Below are 19969 nucleotides of genomic sequence, written 5' to 3' on the forward strand. Positions count from 1 at the left end.
TTTCTGTTTTTACAAATGATTTTTATTATGAGCATTAAAATTATTAGAATTTTAAAAAGCATTTGAGATTAAAGAAAATATTTGGGTCACTATAGGCAAATGTTATTAAAATACTACTAAGAAGTAATACTTCATATTAAATTTGGATTATTTAGTGAATTTTTCAAAACTTATGTATTGAATAATAAAACATGAAGGTAATGGAGAATATCGAGTAAAACCAATAGCTTTACACATATTTATGTTGTGTATTTAAATACAATTTTTCCTTCATTTTTTAGACTCATGGAATACTTGAAGATGTATTTTTGTTAAAAATAGAGCAGTGTAAAAAAATTACCATATCACATACTTATCTTAATTTCACTTTAGTCCTTATGGGCAATAAGAAAATCCTTTACCTGCCAAGAATATGAATTTCTTCTACTTTGACAAGTACTATTCATTCTTCTTTAGAGGGAAGGTGTGGTGGGCTATGGCCTCCTGCAGTCACATGTTGAAGTGCTAATTATAAATATAACTATATTTTGAATTATGGCCTTTAAAGAGGTGGTTAGGTTAGATGAGGTTGAAGCATAGAGTTGAACACAGAAAGAAAAGTACTGCATGATGTTTTTTATATATAAAATATGAAAAAAATGAATACAGAAATAAATGAGAGAATGGTAGCTACCACAGTGCAGGGAAGGGAAAAAAAAGAAGAAAAATAGGTCAAAGGATGCCAACTTTTAGTAATGACTAAATCTAAAGCTCTAATGTACAAATAAAAATTTCCAAAAAGTACATTTTAAGGACTCTTTTTTTTAAGCCACAAATTGAAAATAGTGAATATATATGGTGATAGGAATATTTGTTTAACTGTAGTAATCATTTCATTATGTATATCAAAACGATGTTATGTAACTATATATAGTAAACATATAAATAAATAAATAAATACTCATAAAAAATCAAAAGGTGGACAAAGGGAGACAGAAGAATTAACAGTCAGAAAATGCATATAATGACAAAATCAGGGTCAGAATACATGGCTATTTTTAAAGTTGGCAGAGTGTGGCCACAATTGATGAAGGAAAGTAGCCTTTAGATGCTGTAACATGTGAGGACCCAGTATCCTCTAGAGCTATCAAAAAAGAATAATTCAGAGGGAATGCATTCAATTTTTCCCCATTTAGAATAATGTTGGCCTGAGGCTTAGCATAGATAGCCTTTACGATGTTGAGATATCTTCCTGTTATCCCTAGTTTTTCTAGTATTTTGAACATAAAGGGGTTCTGTATTTTGTCAAATGCTTTTTCTGCATCTATTGAGATGATCATATTATTCTTATCCTTAAGTGTATTGACGTGATGAAATGCATTTATTGATTTCCGTATGTTGAACCAAACTTGCATCCCTGAAATGAATCCCACTTGATTATGGTGCACAATCTTTTTGATATGTTTTTGTATTCAATTTGCCAGAATTTTATTGACAATTTTTGCATTTATGTTCATTAGAGATATTGGTCTGAAGTTTTCTTTCTTTCATGAGTCTTTGGAGAAGATAATGCTAAGTGAAATTAGCCATTCCCTAAAAAACAAATGTCAAATGTTTTCTCTGATATAAGGAGGCTGACTCTTAGTGGTATAGGGAGGGGGAACATGGGAGGAATAAATGAATTCTAGGTAGGGAAGAGGGGAGGGATAGAGAGAGAGGAGGCAGGGGATTAGCAAAGATGGTGGAATGTTATGGATATTATTATCCAAAGTACATGTATGAAGACACAAATTGGGTGTCAACCTACTTTATATACAAATAGAGATATGAAAAATTGTGGTATATAAGTGTAATAAGAATTATAATGCAAAAAGTACATGTATAAAGACATGAAATGGCGTGAACATATTTTATATACAAAGATATTATAAATTGTGCTCTATATGTGTCATAAGAATTATATTGCATTAGGCTGTTATGTATTTAAAAAAATAAAATCAGTATTAAAAAAATAAAAAGAATGATTCAAGGGCTGGGCATGTGGCTCATGCAGTAGCGTTCAGTAGCAGTAGGTTCGATCCTCAGCACCACATACAAACAAAGATGTTGTGTCCGCCGAAGACTAAAATATAAATATTAAAAATTCTCTCTCTCTCTTAAAAAAATAGAATGATTCAATCCTATTGGCACTCCCCCCCCCTCCGGGGATATCTGTGCTTTATCTGATGTTTGATTAATTCCATTGTCTTTCCTATTTCCATCACTACTCCCTTCCCTTCATTCCACTATATCTAATCCAGTGGATTTCTATATTCCCCACCCCCTTGTTATGGGATAACATCCATACATCAGAGAGAACATTAAACCTTTGATTTTGGGGGACTGGCTTATTTCACTTTGCATTGTATTCTCCAATTCCATCCATTTACCGGCAAATGCCATAATTTTATTATTCTGTATTGCTGAGTAATAATCCATTGTGCATATATACCACATTTTCTTTATCCATTTATCTGTCTCCACATCATGTTCAACCACAAGACCGGGATCAAAATTGTAATAGTTTGTACCCCATGTATGTATATCAAAATACATCTTTCTAACATGTATATCTAAAAACAACAAATAAATAAATAGTCCAAAAATTAGTATTAAAAAAGAATAATTGTTATTTGGGATTAAATTTGATATAAACACTCTCTTCCCTTTTATTTATTTATTACTTCAGTTAGAAAACTGACAATTGGATAATTTAGTTTTCTGTTGCTGTGACCAAAATGGCTAACAAAAATGATTTAGAGGAGGAAAAGTTTATTTGGGGCTCATAGTTTTAGAGGTCTCCATTCATTGGGCACTGACTCCATTGTTCCATGTGAGGCAGAATATTATGGTGGAAGGGTGTGGCAGAATAAAGCTACTTAGCTCAGGCAGCTAGGAAGCAGAGAGAGAGTCAGAGGCAGCAGGAACAAAATAAAAAGGCTCAAGACATACCCACAGTGATCTACTCCCCCTTGTTACACTTACCTACAATTATGGCCAAGTACAGTAGCTCTTTCAAATTATTAATGCATCAAATGGATTAATATGCAATCTATTTTATAGTTTTTATAACCTAATCATTGTACCTCTGAGCATTCCTGTATTGTCCCAAATCAGTTTATTGGGTGACACCTCATTTTAGTAAGCTTTTTTGCTGCTGTGACTAAAAGATCTGACCATAACAATTTTGGGGAAGAAAAGTTTAATTGAGGCTTCACAGTTTCACAGGACTTAGCCCACAGAGTTCCAGCTCCATTCCTAGGGGCTGGAGGTGAATCAGAACATCATGGCGGAAGAAAGTGGCAGTGGGAAGCAGCTCACACGGTGATCAGAAGGAAGAAAGAGAGGGTGACTCAATTTTCTAGATACAAAATACATACCCCAAAGCCTCATCCCAATAGCCACCTCCTCCAGCCACAGCCCACCACTTCAGTTACTATTCAGTTAATCCCTATCAGGGGGTTGATTCACTGATTAGACTAAGATTCTCACAACCCAGTCATCTCTCCTCTGAACCTTCTTGCATTATCTCATACATGAGCTCTTTGGGGGATCCTCACATCCAAACCATAACACAACTTATATTCAAACGATAATACCAACATTTTCCTTTTTCTTAATCAACATAACAATTATCTTTCTCATTTTTACCTGAAAATCCTTGACATAGATTGTGACATTCAATTTGCCTTTTTAATATATCATCTTCTAGCCAATGTTAGAAATCAATTTGTTCTTCTATAGGAAAATATCAAATAAATCATTAGACAAATAAAATAGGAAATAATCACTGGTATGAAAAGTGGAAAAATAAAATTTAATGTGAATCAATCAGACTTTTTCTATGTTTTTATTAAATAAATATAGAACAAATTAGAACATTATGACAAAAATGACATGTTTTAGAGAGGTCAGAAAATAACAATCTAGACAAAAATTGCTATTAAAATTAATAAGGTCTTTAAAACTTGGAGATGTGCTTATATTTCTAGGAATTAGACAGAGCTTTTCTAACATCTGAAAGTTATAACACAATGATTTTAAGAAGCAATCAAACAATTTTAGCTATTTAATCTACTTGTGCACATCTTTCCCTTAAATTAGACTTGTTAGTCCAGATACTTTTGGTGTAATTACAAACTTTACAAATTCAACTATACAGTTAAACTAAGAAATTACCTTTTATTATACAAAATATTGAAATAGAAAAAAATATCAAAATAGAAATAAACACTTGGGCTGGGGATGGCAGCTCATGCCTATAATTCCTGTGGCTCAGGAGGCTAAGACAGGAGGACTGCAAGTTCAAAGCCAGCAAAATTGAGTTGCTAAACAACTCAGTGAGAACCTGTCTCTAAATAAAATACAAAATAGGGCTGGGCATATGACTTAGTGGTTGAGTGCCCCTGGGGTCAATCTCTGATACTCTCCCCCCACAAAAGAGAAAAAAGCACTTGGTTAAAAAAGAATCTACCCTTTTCAACATTATGTACAGAATGTGCAATTTTTTTCTTCTATTTCTTCTAATTCATTTTACCTTCTGTGGAATTCTATTTAAAGCCCGTATGATCTTAAGTTCAGATCATCCCAACAGGACTGCAGAACAAAATGAATAATGAACCCAGTAGGATTTGACTAGCTATGTCTCAGTTTGACATGCTGAAAATTAACTGAAAAATGGGGAATTTGTAATAAAACTCTATGACTTTAGTGTGTTGGTCTCTATTGATAGGAATTGAGAAATCATAAAATATCTAATCCCCTATGCAAGATCTGAACTTAAGTTTAGCTGTTTTATATCTGTCATTAAAAGTCTTTTTAAATGATTTTACACATTCAGAAATACTATGTGAGCTGACAAAATGGAGTAAATTCTTTCAGCATAGTAAAACAATGCCTGGGCTACTTCTATAAGAATAATTTGTTGAAAACCCAGGGTCTGCATTCATTATTGCAAATATCTGGATGAAAACTGAAAATGTGACCCATTATACATTCCCCATCAATAACAAGATGGTTTATATTACATGTAGGCAGAAATAAAACTGTACGTATTTGACTGAAAGTTTGATTTTAACTTAGGGCTATTTTCACTTTTATTATATGCATGAGTGTACACAAATCCTGCTTTCTGTCATAAGTTTTGAATTACAGAGGCAGTATTTTTCATTTAGAATATAAATTACATGTTTATACATATATAACTTCAGAAGGAAACAGGAAACTCAATTTTGATCAGAAAATATTTAAGCAAGCATTTCATTCAATAATTTTCAATTAATTTGTGCATATGTGTTTGTGCGTTCTTATTAACACATTTTTATTCTTGGAATTCAGTGTATAAACTACTTTTTGAAAACAAGTGGATAACATACTGTTAATAGAACAGCAACCTGTTATTTCATTATATGTTACACCTAATTCTCAATCATTATGAAGTATGAAACAAACTCAGGAAAGCATTAAGTCCCACTACTAGAAACTTTTGACAAGTAAAATGTTTAAAGGTCACCCATTGTTTTAAAATAAATCTTCCTTACTAAACACATTCTCGAGTGTGTGCCTGTGTTGTGTGTGGTTGCGTCTGTGTGCAGAGTACTTATGTGTCTTTCAGAGAATCCAGTAGAACTATAAATGAGCAATTTTATTTTTAGATAATTGCTTCCAAGCCTTAATCCACATAACCAAAAACAGTTGTTGTGACCTACATTTCTAGAGCATTAATAGCTTTATATATTTTTTGCTTTTGACATAGCATGTATGGGTGCTCTACTTTTCATATAAACAGGGCTTCCTTTTAAAGACACGATTATGTTACAAATTATTTTTGGAATACATTGCTCTTTTCCCCTTATATTTTGTTTCAACTTTGCTTATTTGCTTACATGATAATGAACTGCAACAAGACTTTCAGGACAGCAAATATATACAATGATCAGATTGTTACCTGTTTTTAAATATATTTTATCCTCTTAATATTGAAAATGTTCTAATCAAAGGCACTGGTATTATGTCAATATGAAAGCAGTATTTCCAATAAAATAGAATGGAAATATGTAGAAAATTTGTCATGCACTCAAGGTCAATAGAATATTATTCTAGTAATATTTCTACTAAATAGGTTCTAAATTATAAACATCAGCTAAGTTCTGACCAATATCTGTGAAGAACTAAAACAAGATATTCAAAATGCTGAACAATTGAAAATTGTATTATTCTACCATTCCCCAACTTTAGTTAAAAATAATACAATAATAAAATAAGCATGTACATTACAAAAGAAAGGTCAGTTTTCATTATGATCATTATTATGACTAATTCATTGCTTTACATTTTACTAATGATAACCTAACCAAGTGCTTATTTGGATTACTGATTATTTTGAATGTTAAATAGCATGTGGGGAAAATATTTAGCAACTGCAATATAAAATAGTATTTATCAAATTTAATATGCTTCCTTTACTTATACTTAAATCTACTCTCTTTCCAAATTCTGAAAATTGATATATTACCACCTCAATAAGTTGCCACCAGTCTGCTACAACATATTGGTATCAAAAGATTCAAAAAAAGCAGAGAACTTTTATAAAGGTAGAGTAAGAATTCTCAAAACTTCTCTGTCCCTCATAAAAGCAGTTGGACTCTGAAAAATATTGTCAAAAACCACTCTTTGAGAATTCTGTAAATTAAATATATCTTTGCAACTATGTGAAGTGCTTTCATTAAATAAAATGACTGAATCCCAGCAATCTCAGTAATCTTCCACGTTAAGAGCAAACTTCTGACATTTTTGCTTGAATTTTTCTCATTCCACTTACTTCAGCTCCTTGTTGCTCTTGAAAACCATCAACTTTGAAGCTGTGGTAGCTGTGAAACCAGAAGTTACATATGGAACTGTCCCAAAATGTTCCAAATATTTTCCCTAGTTTGCCTGGCTAGAAACTCCTGGAAAGTTCTGTTAACAGAGTTTGTTCCTTATGTAGAGCCTTCTCAATTGGAAAAACTCTATCAGTAGGGCATTTGCACAAAATAATATATAATCTTGTTAGACATAACATCTGACTGAGGCAGGTTTAACAGTAGTGTAACTCAAGCATCCACCCAAAATAAAATTGAAGGGAAAAGTAGAGAACAATGGAAAGGTCTGACTGATATACTGCTGGATATCTAGATGGTCACAGTCACATGCTTGGCTATATGTACACCCAGAAAGACTTGGAAAAAAAACTGATATGTCTCCTTGTCTTGAAGTTCTTCAGGAATAGAAGGTGAAGGTGAATTAGAGTTGAAAACTGTAAAAGACTTGAAGTATGCCCCAACACAGAGTCTTTTGATGAAAGGTGAGAGTCTCATTGATTCAAGGCATCCAAAGAAATCTCTGACAAATTGCTAAGGCTTTATTGGAGGAGATTTTACTGAATAAGTCCCTGTAATGGTTTGGATCTGGAATGTCACCCAAAGTCCTATATGTTTGTATTTAGTGCTTTGGATCATTAGGGCTCTGATTTCATCAGTGATTAACCCAAGGACAGCTGAATGTATTACTGGGAGGTGGGACCTTGTTGGAGCCAGCAGATCACTGGGGATGTCCCCTGGAAGGCTTATCTTCTCACCCTGGCTTATTCCTTTCTTTGTGTCTGCTTTTATAGTACAGTGAACTAAGCAGCTTCTGCCATAATGTTCTGCCTCACCTCAGACCCAAAGAAATGGAGCCAGCTAATAATGGACTGAAACCTCTAAAATCATGAGCAAAAATAAATCTTTTCTCCAGTAAGTGGTCCTGGTCAGGTATTCTAGTCCCAGCAATATAAAGTTGCCTAATATAGTTCCCAGCAGCCACCAAAACATCAAATGTACCAGCAATAACCTTAATAACATCAAAAAACATAACAAACAACAACTAAAATACCCCTGGAGAAGAATCTAACTTTCAAGGTAGTATAACTCTAGTTATAAATTAGAAAAAATACTATAAATAATCTCATATCATGAAATGCAGCAATCAAAAATTAATTAACAATTATCTAGCAAAACAAAACTACTGCAATGACTAAAGAATATATTTTAAAAAATTGAATAGACTTGTAACCTGTAACAAGGATGGATCTGTAATGTTAAACTCCAAAGAAAATCCAGGCACATATTAATTCACTAGAAAATTCTTAAAACTGATTTTAAAAAATAAATATAGTAGCACCCCTATATCTGCAAGGGATACATTCCAAGCTCTCAGGGAATTTCTGATATTTGAATAGTACAGATCCTTATATATGATGTTTCCCCCTATACATATATAACTATGGTTAGGTTTATGAAGTATACATGGCAAGAGATTAATAACAATAACAATAACAGCATAGATAAATTATAAAAATCATTATTAAGTTAAATAAGGGTTACCTTAACAGAAATACTGAAACAGCACAACAGTGGATTTGATCATATAGATGGCTAATAAAAGAGCAAAGAGCTAGCAGCCATTACAGTGTGAACATGAGAGAAAAGCAGATGACTAACATGCTGAAAGGGAAAAAATTAGGACAGCAGATTTATTCAAAATACTCAGAGTTATTTGCAACATAAAATGTATAAGTTATTTATTTCTGGATTTTTCATTCAATATTTTTTAACTCTAGTTGACCATAGGTAACTGAAACCATGGAAACCCTAAATAAGAGGGATTACCAACCCATCACAAAATCTCCCAAAAAGTGAAATGAGAAGAGGTGCTTCTCAACTCATTTATGAAGACAGTATTGTCTTGATATGAAAGCCGGAAAATATATCATTCAAAAGGATATTGAAAAAAATTCCTCATGAATATGTCAGAAATCTGGGAGGGGTGATGGATGTCCTGTAGACATCACAACTGTCCTCCTCAGGTATGTATTACTATTATCACATTGTACACCGGGCTTACTGTCTTGCTGAGGGACATTCACTCTTGATGAAACTGAGATTTGAAACACAGTCTATATACCTAAAACTTCTCTCTTCCATACAAATGCAAAATTGTGGTGAGCCGTTTCTTCAGACCGGTCGCCATTACAAGATGGCGCCGGCCTCGTTGTGGTCTGTGACAAACAACTCCTTCTTTGGGAGAGTTGGCACTTGGTTCTTTGACACCCTACGAGAAAGCTCCACGTGGCAGCTTCGCATTGGGTGTTTGGATACTTTATTAAGGCTGGGAGGGGCTTCTGGGAGATTAGAAGAACTCTGCAGAGCCTGAATAAACAGCTGTAAGAAGATTCCCGGTGTTGCGTCTTCCTTGCGGGCAAGGGGGTCGCGACACAAAATGTTATTTAATTGCCAATCTTTCTCTACAAAAGAGTTGATGAAGTCTTACAGATATCTGAGAACTAATGTTTAAGCTTTACTCTGCATAATTTCTTTTTATTTCTGGTGTATCCACATGAGCTTCAGGGTATCTCTGGTTCTCAGTAAACACCACATGTCAAATGAAAGCTCAGAATTCTTACTATCAAAAGGTTTGTGCCATAGTTAATTTTATGCAACTATGATCATCTCAATCTTGTCTTTTAGTTTCCTATTTGGAACATAATACTATGCTGTGTTCCACTTACCTTGGAATTTCTTTTTTTCCATATCCTTACCAATATATGTTGAGTATGTCTATGATTTGCTATTATCTTCATCAATATAGCAAATAGGAAAATTCCTGGTAATGTGCAGTAAAATTCCTCAAAGGCATGGGGAAAGGAATCAGTGATTTTATAAGTCAAAGTTTAAAAAAATTATAATACTTTTTGATCTTCTGGGCACAGACTTGCTATACCCAGATTTGAAGGATAGTATTGTTTTTATTATTAATATCTGCTTGATAAAAAAATTCTTCAACCATCATGATTCAGAACTGAAGAGAGACTAATTTCAAGTCTCTTTTCCTGGGAATCATCTTCTCAATTAAGATTTTTAACATCCATTATTGCCTTTCCTTTGATTATATAAATTAAGAAATAATCTGTGGTTCTCCACAATTCTATATCTTAGTTTCATAATAGAAATTAAGATTCCTCTTGGATATGATAGTGAACTTGATGCCCATTATGTGAATTGCACTCATCTTTATTCTGACTTTTAAATCTCACCTTCCTTCAATGTTTTAGAATTCCATTCCCAATAGTATCAGAATGCCCCATACTATCACATCTTTTACCATCAATCCTGACCTATAAAAAAATAGCCACTTCTACTTTAAAGAAGTGCAACCCTCTCACGGGTGTAATGCATATTGTTTTTGTAAATTTACCATCCCATGGGACATAGGAAGGAGATGGATTTTCTGAATTTAACATACCACCCTAGTATATCACTACTCCATGCCATATGATTATTTCCTGTAAATTTTTTCCCATGGAAATGTTGGTATTTATGCCTTAAATTTATAAACCACGACTTTTTCCACTCTTCCAAAAGCCACTCAGGTTCAGTACAGTCTTCTGGGATGGTTCAAGGGTTTCAAATCCTGTACCAAAGAAGGGCAGGAATAAATCCTCCTATTCATCTTTATATTCTGTCTTTCATGACTCAGAATCCTTAGGATACAGTCCCATAGACATTCCCATGGCTCAATGCAAGTGCATGTGCTTCATTAATCATGCAGCTCCTATAGCATATCGTTCGTTGCTCCCCCTTTAATCAGAACAGCCCTTCCAAAGTTGGAATATGCTGTGACATGGAATTAACCTGGATAACCAATCATTTTACCTAGGCTTTTCTATTCCTGAAATATTAGTATTTTCTTACCTGGATGGGTTTTTCAACACGGATATCTTTCTTTCCCAAGAAGTGTATTTAAGTGCTATATCATCCAAAAAATTTTTAAGAGAAAATTGTGAATATTGCTAGATAGTTTCTGGCACTCAGTTAATTTTAAGAAATGTGATTCCAGTTTTATTCTGCCTGTTAGATTATTTGAATCATTTTTTTTCTGGATGCCAAAAAATATTTTCTTCATTCTTGAATTTCAATAATTGAGTTAGAATATCATGTTGCTCAATGTCAAAAATATGTTATGTGCTACTTTTAGGTAATTTAACAAAGGGCTCTCTTATCTGCCTCATTTCTTTTCATATCATCTTCTTCATCATATTATATATATACACACAGTCCCTAAATTTAGTGCTAATTTCATTTCAGGATAATATTCTTATACTGGGAATTATTTCTCTCCTATTTATCAAATTCCACATAACTAATAATCTACTGGATTATAATCCAGTCATACAAATTATTCTTACCCTTGAACATATTTTTAATTAAATTTTATCCTTCATGATTTATTCATCATTTTAATGATTGTTTATTACCTATTTTTGTATTAAAATTCTGTCAAATATCAACTGAGTACAATGACAGGCATTTATTTACTTCTGTGAGTTCACTGGAAGTGGTCTGAACTTGGTTGTGTGATCTATCCTGCTTTGTGACATGTTTTTCTCATATTAATAGTAAGAAGCAAAATAGGACAAGTGGAAATATGAAGATACCTAAATGCTAGGTTTAAAAATGCTGAGGAGTCAGGGTGTAGGGAATTAAGCTCCTCCACTTTCAGGGCAGGAAATGCAAATTCAAGCAAAAACATAGGAGAAAGGATCAGAGCCAATGTTATACTCTGTCCTAGAATAGTTTCATCTATATTATTGTGCTTATCTTATGTTATCTTTCTTTAAATGATTCAAATTGCATTTCTTACTGTTTTGGACTGAATCATCTTAATATGATATTTTTCTTTATTTTTACCTGATGTGTTTTTTATATTCTTTGGTAATCACATGCCTTATATTCCTTAGATTATGTTGTATTGAAGGAAGTACTAATGCTATGGAAATCTCTCCACTCTGAAATTTTCCACACTATACTTAAATGATCTTATAGTACTATTTCCAGTTCTTAGAGTCCATAGTCTTTGCCTACAGGGTCACTTCATCTTGCTTGCATGCTGCCAGTTAAAGCTATGTCATGAAGTAGAAGATTATACAAAATATGAACATAATTCTTCTTATTCATATATAGATTTACTTTCCAAAGAATAGCAATGCACTCATAATGCCTTACTAAAACTCAAGTGCATTTTCATATTTCCTCTTTGTCTTTAAATATTTATTTACATATTATCAAACTAATATTATCATCCTATAATTTAAGTATTGTTATGATTTGGATGATGAGTTCACATGAGACAATGCAAGAAGGTTTGGAGGAGAAATTATTGGGTTATAGCCTTAACCTACTCAGTGAATTAATCCCTAATGGGATTAACTGGTAAATGGAGTCAGGTAGGGTATGGCTGGAGGAAGTGATTCATTGGGGGCATGGCTTTGGGTATATATCTGTATCTGACAAATGGAGCCTTCTATCTTGGCTTTCTGATCATATGTGAGCTATTTCCTTCTGTCACACTCTTCCACCATGATGTCCTGCCTCATCTTGAGCCCCAAAGGAATGGAGCCTGCTGTCTACAGATTGAGACCTCTAAAACTCTGAGCCCCCAAATAAACTTTTCCTCCTCTATAATTGTTCTGGTTTGGTCTTTTAATCCCAACAGGGAAAAAGCTGACTAAAAAAAATATGAAAAAAATCATCCTATTTTTAAAAATGATTTAGATTGATTAATGGGTGCTAAGCCACAGTTAAGTAGAAATAGAAGGTTGTGGTATGACATTGTACAGTACAATGACTGCAGATGATAAGTATGTGCTATATGATTCTGAAAGCTAGAAGAAAGGAGAAATGTTTTCACCATAAAGAAAAAAACTATTTTAAGAGACAGATAAACTTAAAATGATTTAAACATCACGTAGTACATTATGTACACAATATATACATGTATTAGAATATCATGTTACTCAATTAGTATGTATAATTTTGTTTTAATATATCAGTTTAAATAAACTTTATTTAATTAAAATCATTTTAATGAGGATACATATATATGCATGTATATGGGTATCTTGAGAAATATCAGGCAAAAGTAACATAACTAGAAAATTCTGTAACTTTCTGTAAGTGTGAACAGTAACCAATTTATCTTACTTTGCATATAGTTTAAAATATTACTGTCATTTGAGTATATAGTTTTATTTATTTATTTTTAACCTGGGATTGAATCCAGGGATGCTTAAACACTAAGGCACATCCCAGCCCTCTTTATATTTTATTTTGGGACAGGGACTCATTAAGTTGCTTAGCACCTTGCTAAACTTCTGAGGCTGGCTTGGAATCTTTTATCCTGTTGCCCCAGCCTCCTGATCCACTGGGATTACACATGTATGTCACTGAACCTGGCTTGAGTACATACAGTTTTAAACAATTAGTCAATAATTCTTAATTAGATTATGGACTTTTTAGACTTACTAAGTGTTTAACTTATTTGACTGTACCTAAGTATCAGAAATATATTCATTTATTGAATCAGATAAGTATTGAAATAATTTTGTTTTCAAGATTATATATAAATATTTTATTTATTTAAAAATCATGCTTTAATCAAAATCCCCCAAATTAAATTTCTCATTCCTAAAGTCCTAAATAACTAGGTCAGAAAAAAAGACTGGAATATGCCTGTGGTTAAAGAAAGAAATATTATGGCATCCCACAAACTTTAACACTTACAGCCAAAAAGAAATAAATACTTTCTTCAGATTTCACAGTGTAAGCTTTCAACATGTGTGTGTCTTGTTATGCCATTTTGAGTTCTGTTATACTTTTAGAATATCCCATAAAATAAGAAAATATTTAAAAATTTTAAGCTTTATCTTTTATTCAATTTTAATTATCAAAAAGAAACTTTTAATATAATCTTCATTATATGTTTGCTCATTATCCATCATTTATTTATCTGACTTTGGAATTATTAGAGAAAAATATTGGATACTATAAATAAGTTAAAAGAATAAAAGTTTATCTGCAGGGCATAATCAATGCATTACTAGTGATTTTTTATCACTAATATAAATATTTTTCAAATACAAAATTTAAATCTGTATTGTTAAAGAATATTCTTACTAACTTGTGTTTATTTTACTGAAATTATTCATTTATTGTAATTCTAAGTCAAAATTAATTTTAATGTCTGAGAAAATATATAAACCCCAAAATAAGAAGAAGCAATTAAGTAAATTTGACTTTTTATTTTACTTTTCTTTTCTTTTGGAGTACCAGAGATGCTGGCTCTTGCATGTGTTATGTACATTGTGCCACTGAGCCACATCCTCAACACTTTTTAAAATTTATTTTGATATGGGTATCACACTAAGTTGTTAGAATTGAACTTGACATTCTCCTGCCTCAGCCTCCCAAGTAGCTGGGTTTATACCCAGTTGGATTTGACTTTTATTATTTTAAAAGACTGTTCTCTGTCATATTTTTATGCTTGGTTTTATGGTATTATATAAAACACTCATAGGGGAGATACTAAAGAGAAAATGAAAGATGTATATCTCAAAATGGAAATGATCAAATCAATAGTACATTATGCACTGTTTACAAACTACTTAATAATAAAAAACATAAATCATATATATAGGAACACATTTCTGCCCATATATATATTCTAGTATAATTCATATATGCTCAAGACCTCACAATAAAAAACAACTTGCATAATGTGGTATACGAGAACTGCAGATGCAGAGCTCACTGCCTACACAAGAGATTTGATAAGTTGAAATCTAGTGTCTACCAATTATATATGTAAGCTTAGACAATTTGCATATATCCTCAAATTCCCATTTTCTATATCTATTACATGGGGTTAATGATAAAGTTTCTTTATAAGAATTTGAATAAACCATTTTGTGAAACCATCTTAGAAAATCATCTCATGCATACACAGGGGCTCAATAATATATTAAATATAATTCATAGCCAGAAAATCCTCTGGTGGGTAGTATAGATTGCAATGAAAATATTTTGAGCAATGATCCATACTTTTATTTGAACTTTCCTGGTTCTTCTTGGCATCTTGAAAATGACAGTGATACTGTATTTTATAATAAATGTATATTTAAAAACTGAAAATCTCCTATAAGAATCATTATTAGAGTAGATATCTTGTGGTAAGTGTGAGTAGTTTGTATGTTAACCCTTGAGTACTTTGAAAATGAGACAATGTATAGAAAGCTTTTCAATTTGACTAATTCAAATATCAACTAATATAGAAAAAGCCTGAATACTTTACTAGAGGAACAGAAACATAACATTAGTTAAAATAGAAAAATTTCTCAAAACACTTATGGCATTATATTCTTGAATCTAAAAAAAGACCATAAAATATAACTAATGTAAAATAGCAGCTGAATCCTAATTTATTATTTGATATATTCTCTTCAAAATATCCATAAAGAACAAGTAGAATGCAGAAGACATATATATCCATGGCTATTACAACTCTAGAGTTATGTTAGCTCTAAGAAAAAATGTAAAATTATTTTATTGAATTTCCATAGATAAAGCAAATAAATCATTCATTGACTATTTTATGCATGCATAATAATTAATAGATAGACTGGCATGCTCTTAGTTAAGATCAGAACTTTTCCTTGTTTATATCTCTTCCTTTTACATCTGCTCATGGATATTGCCACATTGATTCTTCCTCTCTATCTCTTAAATCACCAGTTATCCCCCTCTCTTCTCCCTCTTTTTCTTTCTTTCTTACTCTCCCTCTTTGGAGCCAGGGTCTTACTGTCATGCCCCCACTGACCTTGAAGTATTCTTTCGACCTCATATTTCTGAGTAGTTGGAATTGCAGGCAGGCTTGCTATCACACCAGGCTGACCAATCTCTTTTAGATAATTCCTACCAGTATGTAAATATACTATTTCCCCCATCTTTAAAATTTTCCTCTTTTTACCATATTTTTTCTTTTACCATTTGCCACATTTATCTTCTTCTTCTACAAAAGCTCCTTGAAAATTAAGTGTCTAATTACTGGTTCTATATTGGGCATTTTGATTGGTTTCTATATGTAAATGCTAAGCTAGAATTCCACCTTTTCAAAGTCACCAACAACCTTCTTGTTTGTAATCTCAATAATCAACTTGCAATAAACCAATGAGGAGCACTTCATACTGTGGACCATTGTATTCTCCTCCAAATACCTTCTTTACCTGGATTTTTGGACAACACACTTAGCCTTAAATTTGGGAGTTCTCCTCGGCTCAGTACTTCAAACATAAATATATATATATATATATATATACATATATATATATGTGTATATATATATACACATATATATATATATATATACACATATATATATATGTATATATATATATATATGTGTGTGTGTGTGTGTGTGTGTGTGTGTGTGTGTGTATTCTCATTCACTAGACTACCTCATTCATTTCTGTTTTATAAATATGTGAATGCTAACTCCTAGGCCTCTTCTGAACTACAGGTTCAAGTATCCTTTGCCTATGCAATATCTCCTTTTCATATTGGTAAGCTTTGCAAATTTAATACATTGAATGTATTAAATAATGCACATTCTTCTTAATATCTACATCTCATTCCAATTGAATTTTTATTTGCTCTGTAATAAATAATAAATAGAAATTATTTTTATTTTCTTTTTCTTTTCCTTCACCTTCTCCTTCTTCTTCTCTTTACATACAGTTTTCTAGCAAATGCTCTTTACTTTGCCTTGATAACACATGGGCCACCTCCCTGGTTCCAGACACAGTTGCCTCTCCTCTGAAACACAACCACAGCCTCTTTTTTTTTTTTTTCATTTTTGTTTTTGTTTTTATTTTTTTAATGGAATCACCCTGGGTACTATATACTAAGAAAAAAAAACAACTATTTAGACTCCTTCAGGTATTTAGACTCCTTCAAGTAATTCTGTTTAAATAAAAGTCTGGTCTTGTGGTAAATGTATCTCTTTTTTATTTCAGAGGAAAATTCAAGACTCTATAAAAAAAAAGACTGCCCATCAACTATCTCACTTTGCTTCCTACTTGGCTGGGCATTCCCTCTTTTGACTCTACTCTATTCACATTATTCACATTAAATTCATTTCTGTCCACATATGTCAGTCTGGATCCCACATCCACTTTTTGAGCCATTTTTCTTTTGCAGTGCTCTCCCCAGATATCTAAGGTTAGTTTATTCATTTTTTCTCCAGAAAACATATCAGTGAGTTATGAACAATCTATACAAGAAATATAATAAACCCAGTGCTTAGGAGATATATATATATAAAATTCTTCAAGATAATTTAATTTATTTTAAAATTAAAGGAAATGGACTTTTATGTATTAATTTTATGTAATAATATATTACATATATTCATGTTTTTTTTTCTTCCATCAAACCAGCCATAACATATATTCATGCATATATTCTTTGACTTAAGAGAATAAAAGGTCCAGAAGGGAAAAATGCCCAGATCCCACAAAAGTCATTATGTCACTATTCAGGGAGGCCTTTCAAGCACTCTTATGCAAAATCTCAACACCCTGGTACCACAATTCATATGCTCTTTTTCTGCATTATGCCCTTTGTGTTAGCATAATTGCTACTCTTCCAATACCATACACATTTCACATCAGCATAACAACATAATTTGTGTGTTTTGTTTCTTACTGCTTTTCCAGTACCTAAGAAAATAAATCTGGAATTGAGGGAGATGTAGAAGGGCTTGGGAATCCAGAGAAGATGGCAAGTGAGGAGGTCGGGTGCAGGACTACAACAAAAGAATACGGAGAGGGTCTTCTTATGAGGTCAACTTCCTGCTTGACAAAAGTGCTCCTGGACACAGCAGGTGAACCCATCAGACAGACACTTCCATACTCATGCTCCTAAGTGTGAGATCCAATAGAAAAACTAAAACAGATGTATGGACAGATGGGGCACTAATCAATAATAGTGAAAAGCGAGTGGAAAGAGGAGGAGAGAAGGCAAGGAAGAAATTTCAGAGACCATAAAATGAACAGGCCAACCCCACCCCAACAAGATTCCCAGATGTGGGGGCCCTTTTCTCTGGAGAAGTCTATCTCTGACACTTTTGCAATAAACCTATTTCTTGCTTTCTGTCTCTGTGTCCTATTCTCTAATTCGTTGCTGAATGGAGAAAACAAACCCAACACCCCTAGATGGTAACAGAATATATTGGGAAACATTTTGATTTAATGAATAAATGGATATTTTAGTTTGATTTAAAATGCATATGTAATATTTCAGTTTAAATAATATTTTTTTCTTTTGTTTCTTATATAACATACTATTTATAATTTCTATATACTTATAAACTTGTTATTAACTTGTTTGTAAAATTTGGTGTCATATTATTTATTTGCAACTTGGGATATCTGAAGAATTCAATGAAAATTATTTTTTTTCTTAAATGCTTTTTAATGCACATTATCTTTTTTCGACCAAGACCCTTGTATGATCTGACTGATCTATACTTATAAATTTATACTTTTTAAAACTTCTTTTTCCTCAATGAAAAAGAATGTACATTTCAGGAATATGCATCCAGATAAGACTTTAATTGAAAACTACTGGTTTCAGCTCCAAATTTAATTTTATACTGTTCAGCAGTAATGTTTTTCTACAGCACACATGATGAGATCAATGTTATGGTTGTTCCATAAACAAATTATTTTCAGCACTGAATTTTTGGTTATTTACCATTACTTTGGTTTCTTACTATGTGAGAAATATATTCTAAACTGAGTTTCAAGTATCAGCTGAGTACAGAATGTGGCTTGTATAATAAAAATGTGGTTCAGTTTGGATTTGAGAATGAATTTTGAGGACTCCATTATTGTTTTTTACATTTGGTATTTGTTTTTGCAGCAGAGAAAATTCTGCTGAGAGTTACATTTTTAAATGAGAATTGGCTTTTCTGTGCTGGCTTCTGCTATTCATGTACCTCCCCTGAATTGAAGAATCGAAGACATTTGTTTTCTCATGCCACACCCAATATCCAGGGTCTCCTGCTGATGTTCCAACTGAGTGTAGTGCCCTCCAGGGGAGCAGATTTTAGTTTTGATCCTAGTGTCCTTCCCCATGTTAGCAACTTCTGTATTTTATTCCTACAGTAGCTAAGTAATCACATTTCATTTCAAAGTAACTAATAGATGCCAAATTTTAAGGGGTTAGTACATTGCAATGTTAGTATACATATGTTTTAATGGGGTATGAATATTTTACTTGCATTTAATTGGGTTTGAGTGCTATTCAAAATACTGACATTTGAGTATCTTTAGCTTCTGGTAGCAAAAAATAGAATATTGGTAATACTGTATTACATACCTGAAATTTAATGAGAAGATAGATGGTAAGAGTTATTGCCACATGCAAAAATCTTCTATGGATGTGATAGATGTTACTTGGCTTGATTCTGGTAGTCATTTCACTGTATGTGTGTGTGTGTGTGTGTGTGTGTGTGTGTATGAGAAAATCACTTTGTATATTTTAAATGTATACAATTTATTTGTCAGATATATCTCAATAAAATTGGCAAAAAAGAAAGAAAAACGTATTCAAAAGAGGAAAACTTTTACTAAATAAATCACACATTTTCATCTACAAACATTACCATTTTTTTCTATTTTTGAAAGTATCATATACAGATGTTCTAACAAAAATACAACATCCTCACTCTATAATTGAATACAATTTTAGAAATAAAAATGTGTATGGTTTTAAGGAACAAACATTGTAATTATCATATGTATTCTTATTTTTCTTTCAATAGAATCCTTCATGCCTTTTCATTGAACTGTAATATTTCATTCTGATTTCTGAGATACTTTGAAGAATCATACTGATAAACAGGATAGACAACAAGTATGGTCTGATTTTTCCTTGCAAACATAGTTTCTGAGAAATTTAATAAATGAAGGTAATATGACTGTGGTTCACAAACATTGGCTTAAATATTATATTTCCAGATTATATTCCAATACTGA

Source organism: Spermophilus citellus (assembly GCF_964194105.1).
Source record: "Spermophilus citellus genome assembly, chromosome: 1".
NCBI classification, from domain to species: Eukaryota; Metazoa; Chordata; class Mammalia; order Rodentia; family Sciuridae; genus Spermophilus; species Spermophilus citellus.